We start from the raw sequence: 23,730 nt of genomic DNA, 5'->3' as shown, positions 1-23,730 counted from the left end.
ATTCTAAAAAACTTTTTCATCTACATAGTATCTACATATATTGCAGAAACTAAAGAATGAGATTTTAGCCAAATTTGCAAACAATGCCTAATTTTACTCAGGTAGTGGTTTGGCATAAAAAAGCGAAGTAACATCTCTAGACAAACGTGTTGTGTTTAAAGTTGCACCAACTTTACAATGTGTGAAATTTCATTAATTTGGCACAAATTGCGACAATCCAGACTCAAGGAAAAATGACTTAAAAAAATCATCTCATGGTAAATTCCCCCTTAAAGGGTTTGTCCAGTATTTTAATATAGATGACATATCCTCTTCAATGTCAAATCGGTTGTGATCCAATACTCCTGCTGATCAGCTATTTCATTGCTGCTTCAAAGCTTGATATTAGAGCCAGAATTTTACAGCTTCTGGTTGACCCTGATTTAATGAATGTGAGGATGCTCATTTTCTTTATGCAATTGATAAAGTCAGCAGAAGCCTTATGAAATGAGTTGCACCACTACTCCAGTGTACCGTTCTAACTTATGTCTGCTTTTTGTAGTTTCTAAAATAAAGCTCATTTTAGCTGTAGTGCCCCATTATATCTTTATTTTATCCTCTATTACTGGTCTACCACATAATAGATGGAGCTGTGTAGTTCTTGTGCCAACTTCTGGATAATCTGGATAATAGCTACTCAATGGGGATATGGGGACCCTTGGCAATATAATATTAATGATCTATTTTGAGGATAGGCAAACAATATTAAAATCCTGGACAACCTGTTGCTTTTGCGGTCTGTGTGCCCTGCTTCCCCACAACTTCTATTAAGTACATTATTCATTGAGCTACAACTACTCCCATTTCTGCTACCACTTCCCTTCTGCTTCTGTTCTAAATTTAGCTTTTTTCACTCACTTTGTGACTGAGATTAGGCTATCTAGTCTCTAGTTAATAGTGCTGTATCCTATCTGACTACCTGTAAACCAAATTTCAGCCTGACAACCGACTCTGACTCCTAACCACTTGACATGATATTTGACTGTTCGCAAAGTGTCCTACTGCCTCCTGCACTGACTTTGGACATTTCTTCTTGGCTTTATATTGGTCTGATTCCTAACTATGTATATTGTTTGGCCCCTCAGTGCCTTGTCTTGTGGATCAGATTTCATCTACACTAGGACTACTCCAGGAAGTAGTGGCCTGGCTGGTTCTTTGCAGAGAATTCCAGACTGCTCTATAGGGTTTAAAGGGTGAATACCAGGGGATTGACAGGACAATGCTCTTATGTTTAGCCCAAAGACAAATTGGTTATTTGGCTTAGTGGGTCCATACCCAATGTTTGTAACACAACTCATTAAAATTTATTGAAAAAAATAAAATTTACAAGATTGGGAAGCTGGCGATAGTTGAAATTTTAAAAACAAAGTAAAATTAAACTATACAAACTTAGAACAAAGTAGCAAAAGTCATAACCAATTTGGCTATCATCTAAGCCTAAACTATATTATTTTTTGTGCATTGTAAACTATACATTTATCATAAAACTATGTTTTCCACAGCTGTATTTCAATCAGGAACACATCAGAGCCCTTTTGCACCACCGTTAAGGTATCTCAGCGTGGCATGGGTTCCTACCACTAAACTACCTATGGAGTGTGAACACGGTCTGAGGGGTGCTAAGATAGGACTTACAGCCAAGCTCCCACATACCTCCATAGTGAGATCACTCAGGCAGTGGGAGAGATAATAAGGCTGTAAGCCCAACCTATAACAGGCCATGTGACACAAGCTACCAGCAGTACGCAATTACACATTCTAAAGATATCAAGAAAAATAACTGAAATAAAATGGACTAAATGAGATGAAATGCTCAAAAACCCCAAACACTGTGGTGTGTTTATAACCGGGGGAGCAAATCCTCTGCATGTGATCCATTGCTAACGGCAATCCCCAGCAAAAATGCATACAATGGGTTCCTACCACTAAACTACCTAAGGAGTGTGAACACGGTCTGAGAGGTGCTAAGATACAACTTGCATCTAAAGGTATGAGGTATGTGAGAGTTTGGCTGTAAGTTGTATCTTAACACCTCTCAGACCGTGTTCACACGCCGTAGGTAGTTTAGTGGTAGGAACCCATGCCACACTGATAATTTTTAAGGATTCTCTAGGGACTGGTACAGTACCAAGTGATTGGCGCAAGGCAAACGTGGTGCCCATATTAAAAAAATGAGCAATGTCCTACACAGGCAATTATAGAACAGTTAGTTTAACTTCTGCTGTGGGAAAAATGCTTGAAGGAATCTTAAGGGACCATATACAGAGTAAGTGACTATAAATAATATAAGTGATAACCAGCGTGGGTTTACCAACGACAGAAGTTGTCAGACTAACCTGATTTGTTTTTATGAGGAAGTGAGTAGTAACCTGGACAGAACGGTGGCTGTGGATGTAGTGTTTCTGGATTTTGCAAAGGCTTTTGATACTGTCCCTCATAGATGCTTAATAAGTAAAGTAAGGTCTATTGGCTTGGAAAGTATAGTTTTCAATTTAATTGAAAACTGGCTGAAGGACCGTGTTCAGACAGTTGAGGTAAATGATTCCTATTCAGAAGGATCCCAGGTTATAAGTGGTGTACCCCAAGGTTCAGTGCTGGGCCCTTTATTATTTAATTTATTTATTAATGATATTGAGGACGGGCTCAATAGCACCATATTCATTTTTGCAGATGACACTAAACTGTGTAGAACTATACGGTCTATGGAAGATGTCCACAAACTACAAGCTGACTTGAACACTCTGAGTGATTGGGCATCAACTTGGCAAATGAGGTTCAATGTGGACAAATGTAAAGTTATGCATCTTGGTAGTAATAATCTCTGTGCTTCATATGTCCTAGGTGATGGGAGAGTTGCTCATAGAGAAGGATTTGGGTGTCCCTGTGGATGGTAGATAAAATTATAGTATACAATGTCAATCAGCTGCTTTTAAGGCCATCAGGATATTGTCATGCATTAAATGAGGCAGGGACTTGCGGGGCAGGGATGTAAGACTAGGGGCGTAGCTATAGGGGGTGCAGAGGGGGTGCAAAGACACTTGTGCCACATAAGAAGACACTGGTATTATGGAAAGTGCATGCTGGTCAAGTTGCGCCTCTGGCTGCAGGGAAGGGGTTAGGCCAAGAATTTGGCATGAGGGGGATTGGGGGGGTGCCGTTTAAATTTTTACATTTTTGCCTCCCTGGTCTTAAAGCACTGAGGGAAGGGGGGCCCAAGCTGAAATCTTGCACCAGGGCCTATGAGCCTTTAGCTACGCCCCTGTGTAAGTACTCCTTTACAAAGCGCTAGTGCGCTCTCATCTGGACACCAGTACATAGAAAGGATGCACTGCAGCTGGAACAAGTACAGAGGAGAGCGACTAAATGATAAGGGGCATGGAGGATCTTAGTTATGAAGAAAGATTAAAATAATTGAATTTATTTAGTCTTGAGAAGAGACATCTAAGGGGGGGGGGGGGGGGGACATGATTAACTTGTTCAAGTATATAATGGGCCATACAAAAAATACAGCAAAAACCTGTTCCATGTAAAATGTGCTCAAAAGACAAGGGGCACTGCCTCCGACTGAAGAAGAAAAAGTTCAGTCTCCAGAAGCGTCAAAGCTTCTTTACTGTGAGAACTGTGAATCTGTAGAATAGACTTCCTCAGGACGTGGTCACAGCAGAAGCAGTGGACAGTTTCAAAAAGGGTTTAGACATATTCTTAAAAGTAAAAAATATAAATGCTTATGAAAACGTGTAGAAATCTGAGTCTCACTTCCTTCTGGGATTCGCGTCCCAACCTATCCCTTGGTTGAACTTGATGGACGTTTGTCTTATTTCAACCGCATTAACTATGTACAGTGCTGCCCATAATTATTCATACCCCTGGCAAATTTTGACTTAAAGTTACTTTTATTCAACCAGCAAGCAATTTTTTTATGGGAAATGACATATTTGTCTTCCAAAAGATAATAAGATTATGTACAAGAGTCATTATTGTGAGAAAAAAAAAAATCTCAGCTTTTATTTACATTTGAGCAAAAAGTGTCCAGTCCAAAATTATTTATGCCCTTCTCAATAATCAATAGAAAAGCCTTTATTGGCTATTACAGCAATCAAACACTTCTTATAATTGCAGACCAGCTTTTTGCATTTCTCCACAGGTTTTTTTGGTCATTCATCTTTAGCAATGAGGTCCAAATCTTTCAGGTTGAAGGGTCTTCTTGCCATCACCCTGATCTTTAGCTCCCGCAACAGATTCTCAATTGGATTCAAGTGTGGAGTCTGGCTGGGCCACTCCAAAACGTTAATGTTGTTGCCTGCTAACCATTTCTTCACCACTTTTGCTGTGTGTTTTGGGTCATTGTCATGCTGAAATGTCTACTGGTGCCCAAGGCCAAGTTTATCTGCAGACTGCCTGATGTTGTCGTTGAGAATACTCATGTATTGCTCTTTTTTCATGGTGCCGTTTACTGTGATTAGGTTCCCTGGTCCATTGGTTGAAAAACACCCCCAAAGCATTAGGTTTCCACCACCATGTTTGACAGTGGGGATGGTGTTCTTTGGGTTGAAGGCTTCTCCTTTTTTTACGCCAAATGAAGGAAACATCATTGTGACCAAACAATTAAATTTTTGTTTCATCTGACCATAACACAGAAGTCCAGAAGTCTTCTTCTTTGTTCAGATGGGCTTTTGTAAAGACCAAGCGAGCTTTTGTGTGCCTTATCTGGAGAAGTGGCATCCTCCTTGGTCTGCATTGTGCAGTGTCTGTTGGATTGTCTGCTTTGAGACATTGCCACCAGCAGAGCCCAGATGCACCAGGATGGCCTCGGTGATGATCCTTGGATTCTTTTTCATCTCTCTAACTATCCTTCTGGCCAGCACAGGTGTCACTTTTGGCTTCCGACCACATCCAATGAGATTTTCCACAGTGCGGAACATCTTGCATTTTGTGCTCAAATGTAAATAAAATCTGAGAAATGTTTTTCTTCCATATTAATGCCTCTTGTACATAGTCTTATTATTTTTCGGGAGACACCTATGTCATTTCCCGTCAAAAAATTACTTGCTGGTTGAATAAAAGTAACTTTAAGTCAAAATTTGCCTGGGGTATGAATAATTATGGGCAGCACTGTAACTATGAGATACTTTCATGGTGTTACAAAAGGCCTCCGATGTTTTCCTGAGTGGAATACATTTGCTAAAGTCTCAGTTCTTTACATCAGCTTGAGGGATTAGCCAGTGTAGTCAGTTGCATATCATTGTGGTGCACCTTTCACAGTGATTTATGTATTTTTATATTTGCATCCACACATTATCCCATCTTGTGTAAAATGCCATTGTGGTGCATGTGGTCTGCTACCAACATCCTCCGTTGTATGCATTTAGCTGCGGATAGCCATTAGCAACGGATCACATGCGGATTAATTGCTCCCCTAGTTATAAACATACCACAGTGTTTGGGGGTTTTGAACATTGCCTCCCATTTAGGTCACTTTATTTCAGTTATTTTTTTAGTTATTGATTTAGCTAAATAAATTAAATCATTTTTGCAACAGAAAAATCCTCAAGGTTCAATAAGGATTGGCTTGGGAAATGTTGTCATTAAACATGATAATATTTACAATATTTTCCGAATATGAGGATAATGATCACATTTCAATCAAGAAGCCAAATTGTACATGATATATTTTCACTCTGGTCCTTTATGTCTATATTTAATGTTTACAAAGTTAATAAACCATTCAGCAGGATATCAGAGGAACCCACAGCTTTAAACAATGAAACACTCATTTTGTATGAACTTATAGGTAGAAAAGTTATACTTTTTCTTACTTGTTTATTCATTTTAGCTTTATGATAGTAATTTAACCTATGTGTAGCAGTTAATCATATGAATTCTACATAGAAGTAAATTATGGGCTTTAGGCTAACAAGGTATTTAGCTAATGGGGAAATTATGCCTTACATTTTCAGCTAATGGCAGCATTTAGATGTAAAGTGGCACCTGCTGTAATATAGAAAACGCAACATGTGGTTTTCTGGTATTCTCGAATGTCCACCCAGTTTATTGCTAGGCTTTAATATGGCTAACAAGCAACAACAAAAAAAAACTATTTCATCTATGAAAAGTGATTCTTAAGTGCATCTTTACCCGCTCCAAATCATATTGTGCTTGTTTATGTTTTTGTTCTCAGAACATCAGCAATAGTTTAGGGAAGGACAATATTGCCAAAAATATTGCCAGCCATTTTGGAATTCTGTATCTGACCTTATGGTTGCTTGATCACCCAACTAAACACGGGTACAAACAGAAAAATGCCTGCTATTCCATTTCTTCATATTTATGAAACTTGTATAAATTACCCTCCAGGTCAATAAATCTAATGTTAGAAAGCAGTAGAAACGATAATAATTCAATATTTATTAAATGTAAAATGATGTTTGCTACTCTTCCCAATATTGTATTTAAAACAATATAGTATATGTATAAGCTACTATCCTGTGCAGAAAACCTTTGCACAGAAACCATGTTATCCCTACAGCTACGCGGTGAGCCGACTTACTATTTAGTGCGGTTATGTAGCATTATTTTCAGGGGATACTACCTTTTTAATACAACATGCCAAATAGTCAGAAAATTTGTTTCCTTACAGAGTTTCTTAGAATAGAAAAAAACACCCTGCTAAATTGAAAACGCCCAAATGTACTATAATGGCCACAAAGTAAGCTATGGATAAAGTAATGTAAATCTGTGCAATAAAGCCAAATATAATACACAGTGGATAGCTCTGGCTTACAATTCCAATCCTGATAATCTGCTTAATAGAATATGCATGACATAACAAGCAGCCATAACCTGGCCAACCCAAGAAGGAAAATGGTCATAATTCTAGTGACCTAGAGGATTATTTTATGATGCAATGTCAAGTGGAGTTCAAGCTCCCTGATTGTTATTCCGCTCTGCTTTCCTCGCTCTATCGTCGGCAGAAGCCACTAATAAATACTTACTTGCAACAAGACTAAAATACCTAGTTCATCTCTGCATCTTACAAAACTAAAGAAGACAATAGTTAATGAAAAGGTACAAAAGCAGAATAACCTCAACAGGACACACATGAAATATTTATTCTCATTTAGAATTGTGTCATTTTTCTTTTAATACAGTCTCTAAAAAGAATCACACTGTATTCTGTTTTTATCCATACCGCTCATATCTCGAGCATGATTTGGAAAATGTCCTAAAAAAGAACTTGGCGTAATGGAATACAAACATACAATCAATATTTCTTGTCTCTCTTACTTTCTAATCTGAGATAAAGCAGGTTTTTACAAGCTAAGCATTTCTGTAATTATCCTAAAATCGTATTAAGATTATATTATGTGGAACAAGAAAAAGAAGAAAAAAATATTTTAAAGGGAACCCATCAGCAACATTGTATTTGCCATGTATGTACAGAGGTACTCAAATTACAATATTAATTGGTTCCAGGATGATCATTGTATATTAAAGCCATTGTAACTTGATTCCATAACTTTATAAAAAGCATTAATCAGTGCAAAGCTACAAAATGTCATCCCAAGATAAGATAAAATGAAGATTTAAGAAAAATAAGCAGATAACTAAGACAGACAAAGTGAGCCCTTACATATAACAGTCAGCAATAGATGTTAGAAGTTGTAAATCACTTTTTATGATGTGGACAGGAGCTTCTTCATGGTCCTGTACTGTGCAGATGGACCATAAAATTAAAATAAAGCTGCCTTCACCTTATATCCAAAGGAGCAGGTCATCTTGGCACTAGCCAAGGACAATGCAGGACATGAAGCGCCCAACAGTACGGTAAGATAGAACAATTTGATAATCAATATAGAAAATGATGATGACTACCAGAAATGACCATGTTGATTGGGTGGATCTGAGTCTGAGGTATTGTAAGAGTCTAGTTTCAACTTATAATGGTACAGAAAAGACTAATGTAAGTTATACTATATATTATATCCTGAGGTCATTGTATTTTGAGGGACCACTGCTCAAGATATTGGTCCCTAGCAGACAAGGAACTGCCATGTGCCTGAACTTAAGCAGAAGGAACATACAGATGTAGCAGAGTTAACAGTCACACTTGGTGAGTTATCAGTTCCAATTAGTGTGTTATAACTGTGACTGTTAACTGCATCTGTTCTTCTTATACAAGTCTATGCAAGTGCAAATGCAGCAGAGTTAACAGAAACACTTGGCGAATTATCACATATAGTCAACGTACTATGACTGTGACTGTTAACTCTGCTACATCTGTATCTATGCCACACTAGGGATTGGGCCATTGGCCTTGGCTCAACTTATATCTATGGTAGTTCCAAAAACTCATTTCTATGGGAGTTCTAAAACTAGCTGACCTACTGTAGCTCTGCTTTTTCCCCAAAAAAGTGAATGGAGCGATGGCCATGCTTTCACAGTATGCTCACCATCCATTTCTATCAGAATTCTGAGAATAGCAGCGTGTGCTCACTTGCCTATTTTTAAAACTCCAATAGAAGTCAATAGAAAGCATGCAGCGCATGCCCAGTGTGGTCTTCTTCATTTTGGGGACCCATTCTGGACATAAGCATGGGTCCCAGAGGTGGGACCTAGACCTATATGACATCAGTGGCATATTCTAGCGATATGTCAATTATGTTTAATATTAGTTACCTTTAGAAATGTGATTGCTTTTACCCTTTACATTTTGCAGAAGTGCTATAGGAGTCTGTATGACTAAGGACTCTGTCCGAAAATTTTAGTGTGACCTATCTGACCTATGCGATGATTTACACGTTTTCAAAATGTATAGGTAGTAAAAGTTGTTTTCTTGTATCCTATTGCTCTTTTGCTAGATGGTGCTGTAAGTGGTAGATTTCAATCTATAAAAAAGACATAAAAGACTGGTGAAAAACTCCAACCTTTTATAAATGACCCCCTGTATCTCAATACAGATAAAAGGTAATTTAATATGGAAGTGCTTCCTCTGCATAGTCACTGCATTCATATAAGAAGTAATTGCACTAAATGGGGCCGCTAATTTAGGCTTGTATGTGAAACATTGTTTTGAAGAGGAAAGGGAAAGTTTATTTCTCGAAGTTCACTTGAATTGAAGTTAAATACATCAGTTGTACTATTGCTGCCTTTTCCATTGTCATCTGAACAAGGACAAAAGAACTGACAGATGTAACTTGATGAGCTGGAAATGCTCTCCCCTTGCTTCTAGAACTATGCATATTTTGATTTGATTATTTGATAAAAATATTCCACACTGATTCTTAAATATAACAGAAAGGCACTTCTGCTTCCTTATGTAATTAAAAATGTTATTCATTTTCATTATGTGATTTTAGTCTTTGTGTTTCATACTGTGCACAGGAAATTGCACAATTTAAAGTGCGCTTTATTTGTCTATTCAGAATGCTCTATAAGAAAACACTTGACAACTAAAGAAAGCAACTTCCAGGACACGGAGACACTAGAAATACTTTGCTAAATTTAGCAGTTTCCTTGGAGCTTAATAAACTTTAGTTTTCCTGCTGTTGTGACACACAGAGGATGTTTTACTATTTAATCTAGTATCTATCTATCTTAACCATCTATCTACCTCTCTACCGTAACTATCTACTGCAACAATTTATATACTGTAGCTATTTCCGTTCTTTCTTTTTTTCTTGCACTGCTGCTCCTTGTCCAACTTTTTAGCTAGTCCATAATCTACAGTAAATGTTGTGGTCAGTCAGTCCATAATCTACAGTAAATGCTGTGGTCAGTCAGTTCATAATCTACAGTAAATGTTGCGGATCAGTCAGTCCATAATCTACAGTAAATGCTGTGGTCAGTCAGTTCATAATCTACAGTAAATGCTGTGGTCAGTCAGTCCATAATCTACAGTAAATGCTGTGGTCAGTCAGTCCATAATCTACAGTAAATGCTGTGGTCAGTCAGTCCATAATCTACAGTAAATGTTGTGGTCAGTCAGTCCATAGTCTGGTATAAAGGTTGCAGTCAGTCTATAGTTTGGTGTAAAGGCTGCAGTCAGTCTATAGTCTAGTGTAAATGCTTGTCAGTCAGGCAGCAGTCTGGTGTAAAGACTACAGTCAGTCCATATTCTAGTGTAAACGCTACAGTCAATCACTTCATAGTCTAGTGAAAATGCTGCAGTCAGTCCGCAGTCTGGTGTAAATTCTGCAGTCAGTTAGTCTATAGTCTAGTGGAGTCACTGTGGTCAGTCAGTCTATAGTGTTGTGTAAATTATGTAGTCAGTCAGTCTATAATCTAGTGTACTGTGGTCAGTCAGTCTATAATCTAGTGTACTGTGGTCAGTCAGTCTATAGTCTAGTGTACTGTGGTCAGTCAGTCTATAGTCTAGTGTACTGTGGTCAGTCAGTCTATAGTCTAGTGTACTGTGGTCAGTCAGTATATAGTCTAGTGTACTGTGGTCAGTCAGTCTATAGTCTAGTGTACTGTGGTCAGTCAGTATATAGTCTAGTGTACTGTGGTCAGTCAGTATATAGTCTAGTGTACTGTGGTCAGTCAGTCTATAGTCTAGTGTACTGTGGTGAGTCAGTCTATAGTCTAGTGTACTGTGGTCAGTCAGTCTATAGTCTAGTGTACTGTGGTCAGTCAGTCTATAGTCTAGTGTACTGTGGTGAGTCAGTCTATAGTCTAGTGTACTGTGGTCAGTCAGTCTATAGTCTAGTGTACTGTGGTCAGTCAGTCTATAGTCTAGTGTACTGTGGTCAGTCAGTCTATAGTCTAGTGTACTGTGGTCAGTCAGTCTATAGTCTAGTGTACTGTGGTCAGTCAGTATATCGTCTAGTGTACTGTGGTCATTCAGTCTATAGTCTAGTGTACTGTGGTCAGTCAGTCTATAGTCTAGTGTACTGTGGTCAGTCAGTCTATAGTCTAGTGTACTGTGGTCAGTCAGTATATAGTCTAGTGTACTGTGGTCAGTCAGTTTATAGTCTAGTGTACTGTGGTCAGTCAGTATATAGTCTAGTGTACTGTGGTCAGTCAGTTTATAGTCTAGTGTACTGTGGTCAGTCAGTCTATAGTCTAGTGTACTGTGGTCAGTCAGTCTATAGTCTAGTGTACTGTGGTCAGTCAGTCTATAGTCTAGTGTACTGTGGTCAGTCAGTCTATAGTCTAGTGTACTGTGGTCAGTCAGTCTATAGTCTAGTGTACTGTGGTCAGTCAGTCTATAGTCTAGTGTACTGTGGTCAGTCAGTCTATAGTCTAGTGTACTGTGGTCAGTCAGTCTATAGTCTAGTGTACTGTGGTCAGTCAGTCTATAGTCTAGTGTACTGTGGTCAGTCAGTCTATAGTCTAGTGTACTGTGGTCAGTCAGTCTATAGTCTAGTGTACTGTGGTCAGTCAGTCTATAGTCTAGTGTACTGTGGTCAGTCAGTCTATAGTCTAGTGTACTGTGGTCAGTCAGTATATAGTCTAGTGTACTGTGGTCAGTCAGTTTATAGTCTAGTGTACTGTGGTCAGTCAGTATATAGTCTAGTGTTAACACTGCAGCATCAGTCCACAGACTGGTGCAAATGCTACAGTCAGTCCATAGTCTAATTCCCAAATACAATGTTGAAAAACATCATGGCGCTCAGCAAGAAATTGCAAAGTAGTATATATTTTCTACCAGCAAAAGGACCCAGCTTTTCATAGGTATATTTCATCTGTTTTATTTAATTTTTGTGTGTCAACAATATCCCCCATAACAGTGACTTCTATAGCACCCGCCCCCTTAATAGTGACCTCCACAGCCCCCCCACCCCTTAACACTAACCCCCCACAGTGCCCCATCTCCTTAAAATGTGACCTCCATAGCAGCCCATCCCCTTAAGGCTACTTTCACACTAGCGTTCGATCGGATCCGTTCTGAACGGATCCGCTCATATTAATGCAGACGGTGGCTCCGTTCAGAACGGATCCGTCTGCATTATAACTTAGAAAAATTTTCTAAGTGTGAAAGTAGCCTGAGCGGATCCGTTCAGACTTTACATTGAAAGTCAATGGGGGACGGATCCGCTTGAAGATTGAGCCATATGGTGTCATCTTCAAGCGGATCCGTCCCCATTGACTTACATTGTAAGTCGGAACGGATCCGCTCGCCTCCGCACGGCCAGGCGGACACCCGAACGCTGCTTGCAGCGTTCAGGGGTCCGCTCACTGAGCGGAGCGGAGTCTGAGCGCTGGCAGGCGGATGCATTCTCAGTGGATCCGCCTCCACTGAGAATGCATTAGGGCCAGACGGCTGCTTTCAGGGCCGCTTGTGAGCCCCTTCAAACGGAGCTCACGAGCGGACACCTGAACGCAGGTGTGAAAGGAGCCTAACTGTGACCTTCGCAGCAGCCCGCCCCATTAACATTGAACTCCACAACACCCCACCCGACTACCTAACAAAGACCTCCACAGCGGGGCACTATTGTCTTTAATTGATAGTATATAAAACCCTGCAGTATTAGCATACACTTAAGGTTATGTGAGTTACATCAGCCTCTACAACAACGTTATCAAAGCGTCGCAATCAAAATCAAAATAACTCACACATAATCTGTCTTATACTAAGAATGTCCTTCGTTGCCTATATCAACCAATCAGATCTCATATTAATGACCTGTAGCAAAATAGAAGCTGAACTGTGATTGGTTGCTATATGCAACCTGATAATATACAGGCTAACTGCCACAACAGACAACTGACAATTGCTCCTGTAGTTTGGTGGTTAGGTTACCAAACATATTTTTTGGCAAATAATTGGAAAGCACGGGGTGAAAATTTCTACTCAAAACATAGTCTATGACGTTATAACACTCAGCTTTATATATTTGATACCATACAGTTATAATATTTTGACATGGCCAATGTTTCTGTCAACGTACGGCCAACAAGTCAGAAGGTAGGTACATGATGCTGTTGGATTTAGTCTTCCATTCTTTTATAGATAACATAGAGCTGATTCACACTCATATATGACAACTGTTAACCAAATATGTAGTCTAAGAATGTGCTTTGATGTGTTTTTGTTTTAATATTCCAAAAATGGCCCATGTAATGGCTGTGAGGTTTAAAAGAACCCTAGTTAACCATTAAATTGAACATACTGCCCCTTGCTAACATGTATTTTACTTTTCTATTGAAATAGAGTAATTGCATCATTTTTCAGCACTGCTGCAATGTCACTACTAAGGGTCTGCATCATTAATCATACGATTGAGAAATAAGTGATTTTAACCTTATGTTTTAATCATGGTTGCCCTGCAGTAACTATATACATATTGCTTAACAGTCAGCTTTGTGTTTTTTATGCTTCCCATAGAACATTAGTATAGGCTGTTAATGTGAATATTTATGCCTATTTTATTTATTTTATGCAAATTTATTTTCCACTTTAGTATTCCTTTATGTAATATCTATAGATATGAAAATAATGTAGATTTTGAAGTACAGTTTTGCTGGTTTTAATGTTAATTTCTTTTTTTTTTCCCTTTTAGTTAATTTATTTTCCTTATTTCATTGTAAACATAAACAGTCATAAAAATACTAATCAAATATAATACAATAAATCAGCTATAACTTTAACTTGCTCATATTTAAAAGCAACCTGTTACCAGGAAAACACAGTGCAATCTGCAAGCTGCATGTTATGAAGAGGGAAGAGCTGAGCAGATTGATATATGGTTTTGTGATAAAAGATGCATTAAACTTGTGATTTATTAATTTAAACCTCTGCTCTTTTTATGTTTAGGATTCATGTGGGCGATGCCTCTCAATGATTACCAGCAAACTCTGCATGGCTATGTAAACAGGGAAAATTGGTAATAAGGGCTGCCCACATGACTCCTAGATATAAAAAGAGCAGAGGTTTAAATTAATTGCAAGTTTATCTGAATCTTTTTCCAGAAGACTATACATCAACCTCGTTAGGTCCTCCTGCTCAATAACATGCTGACTAAAGATTGCACTGTGTTTTCATGGTGACAGGTTCCGAGGTTGCTGAGTGATTATACAAAACAAATCAAGAATATGGGTGTGTGCAAAAGGCCTAAAATACAATTTATAGATTAATAATACAGTACCCTACCCATGACCTGATTTGGGTCCATACTGTGCTTCTGTGTGTCTCTGATTGAAACATAAAATGGTATGCACCACATTAATACATTATAGCAATGTTTCTCCCTTCTCGTGTAAAATATTGCCATACAAATACAGTGGCACACAGTAGTTACTAGTCAAAAATACAGATTCCTTTGTGTTACTGCAAGGACCCTTCATCAGAACTTTAAACTGCACATAATTCATTATTTATCTTTTAAAAGATGCTAAACATATATTGACTATACAGGCAATGCTCGTATGCCCATTAAGACAATCCACCTTCATTTCAATAGATATTGTACACAGTGCAGAACAGAATGTTTGGAATCTGAACTAATTTATTGAAAAGGAAAAAACTAAATATTAAATTAACCTAAGTATTCAGACCCTTTACTCAGTAATTAGTTGAAGCACCATTGTTTTTGTGATTATAGCTACCACTCTTCTTCAGTTTGATGCCACAAAATGTGCTCACCTGGATTGTGTGACTTTATGCCATTTGTCTTTGTAGATCTTCTTAAACTCTGTAAGGGTGGGTGAGGACCATCAATTGATGGCCATTTTCAGGTCTCTCCAAAGATGTTTGACTGTGTTCAAGTCAGGGCTCTGACTGGTCCCCTCAAGGACATGTTCATTGTTGTCTTCACTGTGTGCTTAAGGCCATTGTCTTGTTGGAAGGTAAATCTTTGACCCAGTCTGAGGTCCAGAGCACAGTGGTTCAGGTATTTATTAATAATTTTTCTATACTTTGTTCCATTCAGCTTTCATCTTAAATCTGACCAGTCTACCTTCCCCAGTTGATGAAAAAAAAAATCAATAGCATGATGCTGCCACCACTATGCTTCACTGCAGTGATGTTATTGGGCAGTGTCTGGTTTCCTCCAAACATAGCATTTCTCACAACTCTGCCATAAAAGCCTGATTGGTTGAATGAAGCAGTGATGGCAGACCTTCTGGACCTTTTTTCTATCTGCATGTAGGATTTTTGAAGCTCAGCCAGAGTGACCATTGGGTTCTTAGTCACCTATTTTACCAAGGCCCTATTTCACTTCATTTTCTGAGTTTGGTGGGCAGTTCTTTCCTCTCTATAGCTTGTTTTTTGCTCTAATATGCACTGTCAACTGTGTGAACTTATATACACAGATGTGTGTCTTTTCCAATCATGTCTAATCAACTGAATTTACCACAAGTGGACTTTAATCAAGGTGTACAAATATGTCAAAGATGATCAAGAGAAATGGGAGCCATCAGAGCTAAATTTAAAATGCCATAGCAAAGGTTCTAACTCTGAATAAATGCATTTCTAATATAATGTTTTCAGTTTCACATTAAAGGACATTTGTCATCAGATTTGTATCTATGAAACAGACTGACCTGTTGAATGTGTGCTTGGCAGCTGAAGGCAACTGTGTTGGTCCCATTTTCATATATGCAGGCATTGCTGAGATATATGCAAGTGAACCTTTAGGGGTGGTGGGGGCATTGCTACTACTCCTAGAAGTTTTGCATTCTCTGAAACTGCCGCACCCACTCCACTTAGATTGACAGGGCAGTGTAATCTCGTCTGGCCCTGACTTCTTCTGAAGACACTCAAAGTGCAGAAGGCAATTTCATAGAGAGCATAGGCTCTAGGGATAACGGCAATGCCTCAGTTGCCCCTAAAGGCTCATTTGCATATATTAAATTATTTTTCTTAGTAATGCGGCACATATGAACATGGTACCAACACAGACACCTTCAGCTGCCAAGCACACATACAACAGGTCAGCCAGTTTCATAGGTACAAATCTGACTGATTACCTTTGAGGGAGATTGAGTGCAGATTGATGTAGGAAAACTTTTCATCCTTTTTTATTTATTGTAATACAGGTCTGCATCATATTAAAATATTAAAAAAAGGTGAATGGGTCTGAAAACTGAATGCACTTTGTGTGTGTGTGTGTCTATGTATGTATACACACACACACACACACACACACACACACACACACAGACATACACATACACATATAAGCATACATATCTACTGACTACATAACCAAAGGAAGGTTTATGGTGATTTTAAAGACTAAAGCCCTTTTAGCTACCATTTCTAGCAGATAAGTAGCTAAACACATGCTTGTGTGAAGAGAACTCTTGTTTGACTATGTCTATGATTCAGCCACATCGTATTATATATTGATCTGACATTCTTGGAATATGAAATGTCTTGGAAACTGAATACCCTTTGACAAAAAGTATTCTCTGAGATTCTACCCTCAGTCTCAACAACTGATTTCTTCAGCAACATTGAAGGTGTGGAAAGAGGTTTACTTTTATAAAGCATCACTTTAACTGTTATTACATTTATGGATATAAGATACAATAAATATTTCCTGATTTGTGTCATCCCTGGCAACATCTGTTTTATTTCAGTAAAACACAATGAAAACCATTCTTCCCTCTGCTGAATACAACCCATGTGCTTATTATTCTATCCCCTTTCAAAATCAATAAATTATTCCATTCCTTCCTATACATTGTAGAAAAACATGTCTCTGTTTTTCCTCTACTGCTTACAAAATGTGAATTCAATTAGTAGCCTTTCTAGGGAGGGATGTTCTCTTTTAGAAAAAGCCTTTCATAGACTCTGCTTACTGCAAAATTTATTAATATTTCTGTATTGAAATCAGTTGTTCTGGTAGAGTGACTCATCTGAGCTAAAGGAAAGCTGGTTCATGATCTGCATGTCAATAATGTAGCATCGATATTGATGTTAGTGGGATGGATAAGAGACAACTTTTGCTGTTGCTCAACAATATTGTATCTGTAAATTGAGTAAAACAAAATTTCCGGATATCTGCAAGAAAAAAACAGCTTTTAGTATTTCACAAGGAGAAACATTGTGCCTCACTCGTTATAATTATCAACATTTAGCACAATATAGTATTCATTTTAACTAATAAAACATCATAAGTGCTGGATGTTTCTAATATTCTGAATTACTGCATAGCCATAGGAAAGTATACCAAAGTTAGGGTAGCTTCACATCACTTTTTTCCATCTTCTGATCCATCAGAAAAAACAATACATAAAAAAAAAAAAAAAATGATCCTTTATTTTGAGAATCCATTGTGCTGATTTTTCATCCGTTTTCGTCAGTTCCATTTGAGATCCGTTCTATATGATGGGGGAAAAAGGAAATTCATGGACAAGCCCAATGATTTCTTTAAATAAAGATCTTATTATTGACGGATCAGAAGAACTAAAAACTAAACACTAATGTGAGCCTTCCCTTACCTGTAAAGGAAGATTTAAACATAATACTGTATTTCTGGGGAAAAGAGTTTTTCATTTGAGACTCCCACCAATAAGTTAGAGAAGAGAGTGGCTACAATGCATTTCTTTCTTTTTGAACATCTGATTGATTGTATTGTTCATAATGCAATACATTATTTTTTATATGGTGATGCTACAGAAATTACAGCTGATAGCTGGCTCCCAGCAGTCGGAAAACCTATGTCCAGTTTACTTTTAGAAGTCTTTTAGCAAATAGTATTGTGAAAAGAGAATAACTCTTTTAAAGAGGACCTGTAGCCAATCATGACATGTCTGTTTTAGAAACTGCTTGTATCCCCCTTGTAATAACAATTCTGGAACATCTATTCTAATGACTCTATGATGTGTTGTTCATTTATTATTCCTGCTAGAGATCATTAATGAATTGCAAGTGCTCTGTAATTAAGGTCCAGTTAGGTGTAACCAGTTGGGGGGATGGGGTCCCTGCACTGTTTGACATGATAACCCTACATTCTCCCAACTGGTAATACCCAGCTGTACTGGCATTGCAAACTTATAGCAATTCATAATTTCCAGAAGGAATGATAAAGGAATGGCACAACATAACGTAACAACAATTGATGGAGCTGAACCCCTGGCTATATGTAAAGTCATTGCTTGTGTCTCAATTATATTCCATAAAATGGTGCAAATATATTTATCCACATATACCTAATGTTTTCCATATCCCTGTATGCTTTAAAAAAAAAAAAAAAGCCTATATGTATATATATGTTCATATAACTTATTGGTATACCAGTATTTTTTTTTTGCCAAAACAAAACATGTATTTGTGGCGATTTCTGCTAGATGTATGATGCTATTGATTCATGGTGATTACAGTTTTTTCTAAAGAGTTTGCTTTGGATATGAAAAAGGTAAAGACACAATACATTCCTCCCAACCTTCCTATCTGATTTGCAGAATAGTCCCACATAATTGGCCACTGTATGTGCTTCTGCAAACATGCATGGATCTGGGCATTTCTGGAGATTTTTTTGTGCTTTACTGAGTGAATTGTCTGACCAGACAATTATGGGGAATAAACTGTTCTCTCCTGATAACTGATTGATCTTTAGTGGAGGTGAGAGAAGGATCTACTTGCAACAATCATCTACTAAGTATGGAGATGATTTATTGCTGCTATGGTCATTGTCCCCATACAGACTTATTCTTTCTGAGCAACAGATCTGCTGCCCACAAACAATATTTTGGTGTTTGCATCAACAATGCTTTTACATGTTTGCTTGCTCATGGGGTGATAGGAGGCACAGTTACATGGGGCAATTCTTGGGAATTAATGTTCCTAGGAGCACTCTTATAACTGATCTGATTGTCAGCTGGTGTAAAAGGACATTAACTAGAATTCAAGGCAAAATAAGCTTAAATTATCATATAATATTTATCTTGAAGTTCAAGTAGAAGACAAAGTTTAGAAATTCAATTGCACTCTGCAACCAGCACTCTGCCCTGCCTCTATGCTAGATGTTGAATGAGGCATTAGTGTACATTTTGGCCAAAGCGTAATAAGCCACTCACCACGTCAAGGTCGCCTCCATGAGTGGTCCCTAACACTAGTTCCTACCTGTTATGGGCCATCACAGCCACACAAAGTCCATGGAGCGCAGGTACAGCATGCACGCCAAGCAAACTCTGCTTTTAACCCCGTCCGGTGTCATTACAGCTTTCATCGGATCCAGGGATGCAGGTACCAACATGCATGCTGAGCCCACTATATACTTCTCCTGATGCCAAATGGCTACTGGTAGGTGCTATATAAGCAGACTCAGTTTTATACTGACTTTAAAACCAGCCTCCAGGGCAAGGAGTCAGTATAAAACTGAGTCTGCTTATATAGCACCTACCAGTAGACATTTGGTTCCAGGAGAAGTATATAGTGGGCTCAGCATGCATGTTGGTACTTGCATCCCTTGATCCGATGAAAGCTGTAATGGCACCGGACGGGGTTAAAAGCAGAGTGTGCTTGGCGTGCATGCTGTACCTGCGCTCCCTGGACTTTGTGTGGCTGTCATGGCCCATAACAGGTAGGAACTAGTGTTAGGGACCACTCATGGAGGCGACCTTGACGTGGTGAGTGGCTTATTACGCTTTGGCCAAAATGTACACCAATGCCTCATTCAACATCCAGCATAAAGGCAGGGCAGAGTGCTGGTTGCAGAGTGCGATTGCATTTGTGTTTTTGCGTTTGTATCTGTATTTCGCCATAGCAATGTGCACCTGCATAGGGTTGTGCTGACTGAACCCCCCACATTTTTTTCTTTGTAGTATATATTGGAGGCGTGGCGATCTCCATGCAGTCATGCACACCTGATCAGTTAGTCTGCCCTGGAGGCTGGTTTTAAAGTCAATATAAAACTGAGTCTGCTTATATAGCACCTACCAGTAGACATTTGGTTCCAGGAGAAGTATATAGTGGGCTCAGCATGCATGTTGGTACTTGCATCCCTTGATCCGATGAAAGCTGTAAAGGCACCGGACGGGGTTAAAAGCAGAGTGTGCTTGGCGTGCATGCTGTACCTGCGCTCCCTGGACTTTGTGTGGCTGTGATGGCCCATAACAGGTAGGAACTAGTGTTAGGGACCACTCATGGAGGCGACCTTGACATGGTGAGTGGCTTATTACGATTTTGCCAAAATGTACACCAATGCCTCATTCAACATCCAGCATAGAGGCAGGGCAGAGTGCTGGTTGCAGAGTGCGATTGCATTAGTGTTTTTGCTTTTGTATCTGTATTTCGCCATAGCAATGTGCACCTGCATAGGGTTGTGCTGACTGAACCCCCCACATTTTTTTCTTTAAAGTTTAGAAATTATAATATGAATATATTTCTTTTACTTACAGAGATATTTTATAATTGCATCTGATGACAACAGTATTAGTATAAATAAATATGAGGTAACACAGTCACTCTATATCCAACAACAGCTATTAGGAACAACAAAATTTGGCATGCTGGAGTTTAAGGTGACCATACACAGTCAATAACTGCCAGATAACGCCTGTCTCTCCTGACTCCCTCCTGACCCCCTGTATACAAACATGTTTGGTTCAGATGAACATATATGTGTTGTCAGTTGGGGTGAGACCTGCTTCCAAATACTCCTGGGAGAACAAAAGGATCAGGTGATTTATTTATTATTTATGCAGGCCTTTAACTTACCTGTTGTTTATTTCCAAGTCAGACCTGTCTGGCATCTGCTTACTACTAGATTGTATTTATTATTTAGTATTACAGTGTAGAAAAACCAACCCCTGACTTTAATAATAAATATTATTAAAAAAAAATGCATAATTACGTTTTTCATATTGTATATTGAACTTTTATCCTGTTGGCATTTTTTTATAGTTTCCAATGTATTGCTGCAGCTAGTAAGAGTGTTAGAAAGAGCTGAAGGAAGCTAAGTGGTGGGGGCCCTGGGCATTTCTTTTGTTTCCCATCCATATTGTTTTATTTTGGTGATAATTGAAATGCCTTATGTAATGAGAGATTTTGACAATGGTGGGATATATTTTTTTTGCAGAGGACCTGTCACCTCTCCACACATGTCTATTATAGTATTTACTTGTATATCCCATGTACTAACACTTCTGGGACATCTATTATTATGACTCCATATTGTGCTCGTTATTTCTACTAGAAGTTTATGAATGAAATGCTAGCAGCTTGAGGTAATGGTATAAATGGGTGGTACCAGTCGGGGGTGTGTCCCTGCACAGTCTAACACTAGAAGTACTGATTGGACAGAGTCAGACAAAGCCGCTACTGTTAACACCTAGCAGCACCATTACTGCAGACTGCAGACAATTTATTTGTAAACTTCTAGCAAGAATGATAAAGGAATGACACAGCATGCAGTGACATGCAACATTTTAGCACCCCTGGTCAAAATGACTCAAAATGACTCTGAACACTTAAGCTAGTTGAATATTAAATTTATCTCCAAAAGGCATAAAATAAAAAATGGAACACATTTTCCAACATTTAAAGAAATATCAGTGTATTATACAATTTTAGAGTGAAAAAGGGAAAGGAGTTCCTGGCAAAAAGTACCCATGTGATTTGAGCGCTCAGATAACTTTGACCAATGTCTTAGACCTTAAAAAGCCTGGTAGCATTAAGGCTTAGTCACAATAAATGTTAGGAAAGGCTAGGTGATGCAAATTTTAAAGCTGTGATTCCAGACTCCTCTAACCTTGTTCCAAATTTCAGCCACCATGAGTTCTTCTAAGCAGCTGCCTAAAACACTAAAAAGGAAAATTGTTGAGGCCTACAAAGCAGAAGAAAGCTATGAGAAGATAGCAAAGCATTTTCAGGTTGCTATTAACTCAGAGACAGTTGCTTGTAGGATTGTAAGAAAGGCAAATAAAAACTTTGCTCGACTGCAAAAGATCTTCAGGAAGATTTAGCAGACTCTGGAGTTGCAGTACATTGTTCTATTGTTCAGCAACACCTGCAGAAATATAGCCTTAATGGAAGAGTTTTTGGAAGAAAACCTTTCCTGTGCCCTCACCCAAAAATTCTGCAACATAAGTTTGCAAAAGAACATTTAAAAAACCTGATACCATTTGGAAACAAGTCCTGTGTACTGATGAGATTAAAATATAACTTTTTGGCCACAACGAGCAAAGGTATGTTTGGAGACAAAAAGCACATAATTAATTTCCTGTTGAAAAGAGGATGGCTTCTACAAATGGATAATAATCCTAAGCACACCTCTAATCTAAGAGTAGACTATCTCAGAAGGTGCAATCTAAAGGTTTTACCATGGCCCTCACAGTCCCTTTATGTGATCATAGAAAATCTGTTGACAGAGCTCAAAAGAGCAGTGCATGCAAGACAGCCCATGAATCTCACAGAATTGGAGGACTTCTGCAAAGGAGAAAGGATGAAAATCCCACAAACAAGAATTTAAAGACTCTTGGGTGGTATTTAAAAGGTATGGTACTTGAAAAAGTGAGGGATATTAGATACTAATTATGAAGGGTGTCCAAAGTTTTGCTTCAGGCACTATTCCATTTTTGTTATTTTCGAAAATGTAAAAGATGAAAGTGTTTGTTTTCTTTCTTAAAATGCAAAGGGAATGTGTCATCTTTAACTTTATGCTTTTGGAGATCATTTTATTATCAACTTGCTTAACTGTTCACAGTAACAATAATTTTGACCAGGTGTGCCCAGCCACAATGACGGGGAATGGCAATCATGCGGAACCCTGTCATTCTAACCCCCCAGATGCCATGATCAACAGCGATCATGGTATCTGTGAAGTTGGGCAGCCTTGTGTTGCTGAAGCTTCACAGGCCTGTCGTAGTAAGGCACATCTCAGCAGGAAGCATGCAAAAATGACATTAACCGCAATAGATCTCTATTAGGGTGAAAGGACCAAGGGATCAAAAGATTAAATCTTCTAGCCCCCTAAGAGGGTTAAAAGTTATAAAAGTAAGTAAAAAGTAAATAAAAAGTATAAAAAAAAGTTTAAAAATATAAAAAAACATGAAAATATTAAATTTTAATCACACCCATAAAAATACACAAACAATGAAAAAAATTGACATATTAGGTATTGCCACTTCTGAAAAATGTATGAACTATTTAAATATAAAAAAGTGGTATATATACCACAAAAATGGTACCAAAAAAACCAAACAAACTCATTGTTGATGTTTTTCCAGTTTTTTTTTTAAGTATAAAACAAAAAAATATATACAAATTTGGTATCTCCGTAATTGTATTAAGCTGCAAAAAAAGGTAATCATGTCATTATCAGCATGCAGTGAACAGCGTAATCTCAAAACCCCAAAAACACAAAATTGTGTTTTGTTTTCAATTTCACTGCTCAGTGTTTTTTTTTCCCATTTTCCAATAACATACATGGTAAATTAAGTGGTGCCATAAAAAAATACAACTTATGGCTGTTGTGGCCACCTTGATTGAAGACACTGCGCACAATCTCACATGGCGACATGTTGATATCACGCTGGCCGGGTGTGGAGATGTCATCACTGATGATGTCACACCACTCAGCCAGCGCAAATCACTAGGATATGCCATCACTCTATGATCTGTGAGATCCCTGCAACCTCCACTGATCCTAAAAAAGTAGGGGCCTCATAACCGGAGTAGTACTGTCTTGGCCACCGCCTGTGCATGGAACTGCAGCAAGGCTCTTAAGTGAATGGGGCCCACACTGCAGTTCCCTCTATAGCCAAATGAGCAGGAGAACTTCTGTATAGGATGGGACACTA

General features: G+C 38.4%; 1 protein-coding gene across 1 annotated transcript in view; it reads left to right on the top strand.

The window, feature by feature from the left end:
- GRID1 (glutamate ionotropic receptor delta type subunit 1) overlaps positions 1 to 23,730 on the top strand; it is a 1,225,827-nt gene that overhangs the window by 508,636 nt on the left and 693,461 nt on the right. The gene's annotated exons all lie outside the window — the stretch shown is intronic.

Source organism: Bufo gargarizans, chromosome 6, assembly GCF_014858855.1.
Source record: "Bufo gargarizans isolate SCDJY-AF-19 chromosome 6, ASM1485885v1, whole genome shotgun sequence".
Classification (NCBI taxonomy): Eukaryota; Metazoa; Chordata; class Amphibia; order Anura; family Bufonidae; genus Bufo; species Bufo gargarizans.
The sequence above is the reverse complement of the archived record's forward strand: the minus strand, read 5'-3'. Positions and strand labels throughout refer to the sequence as shown.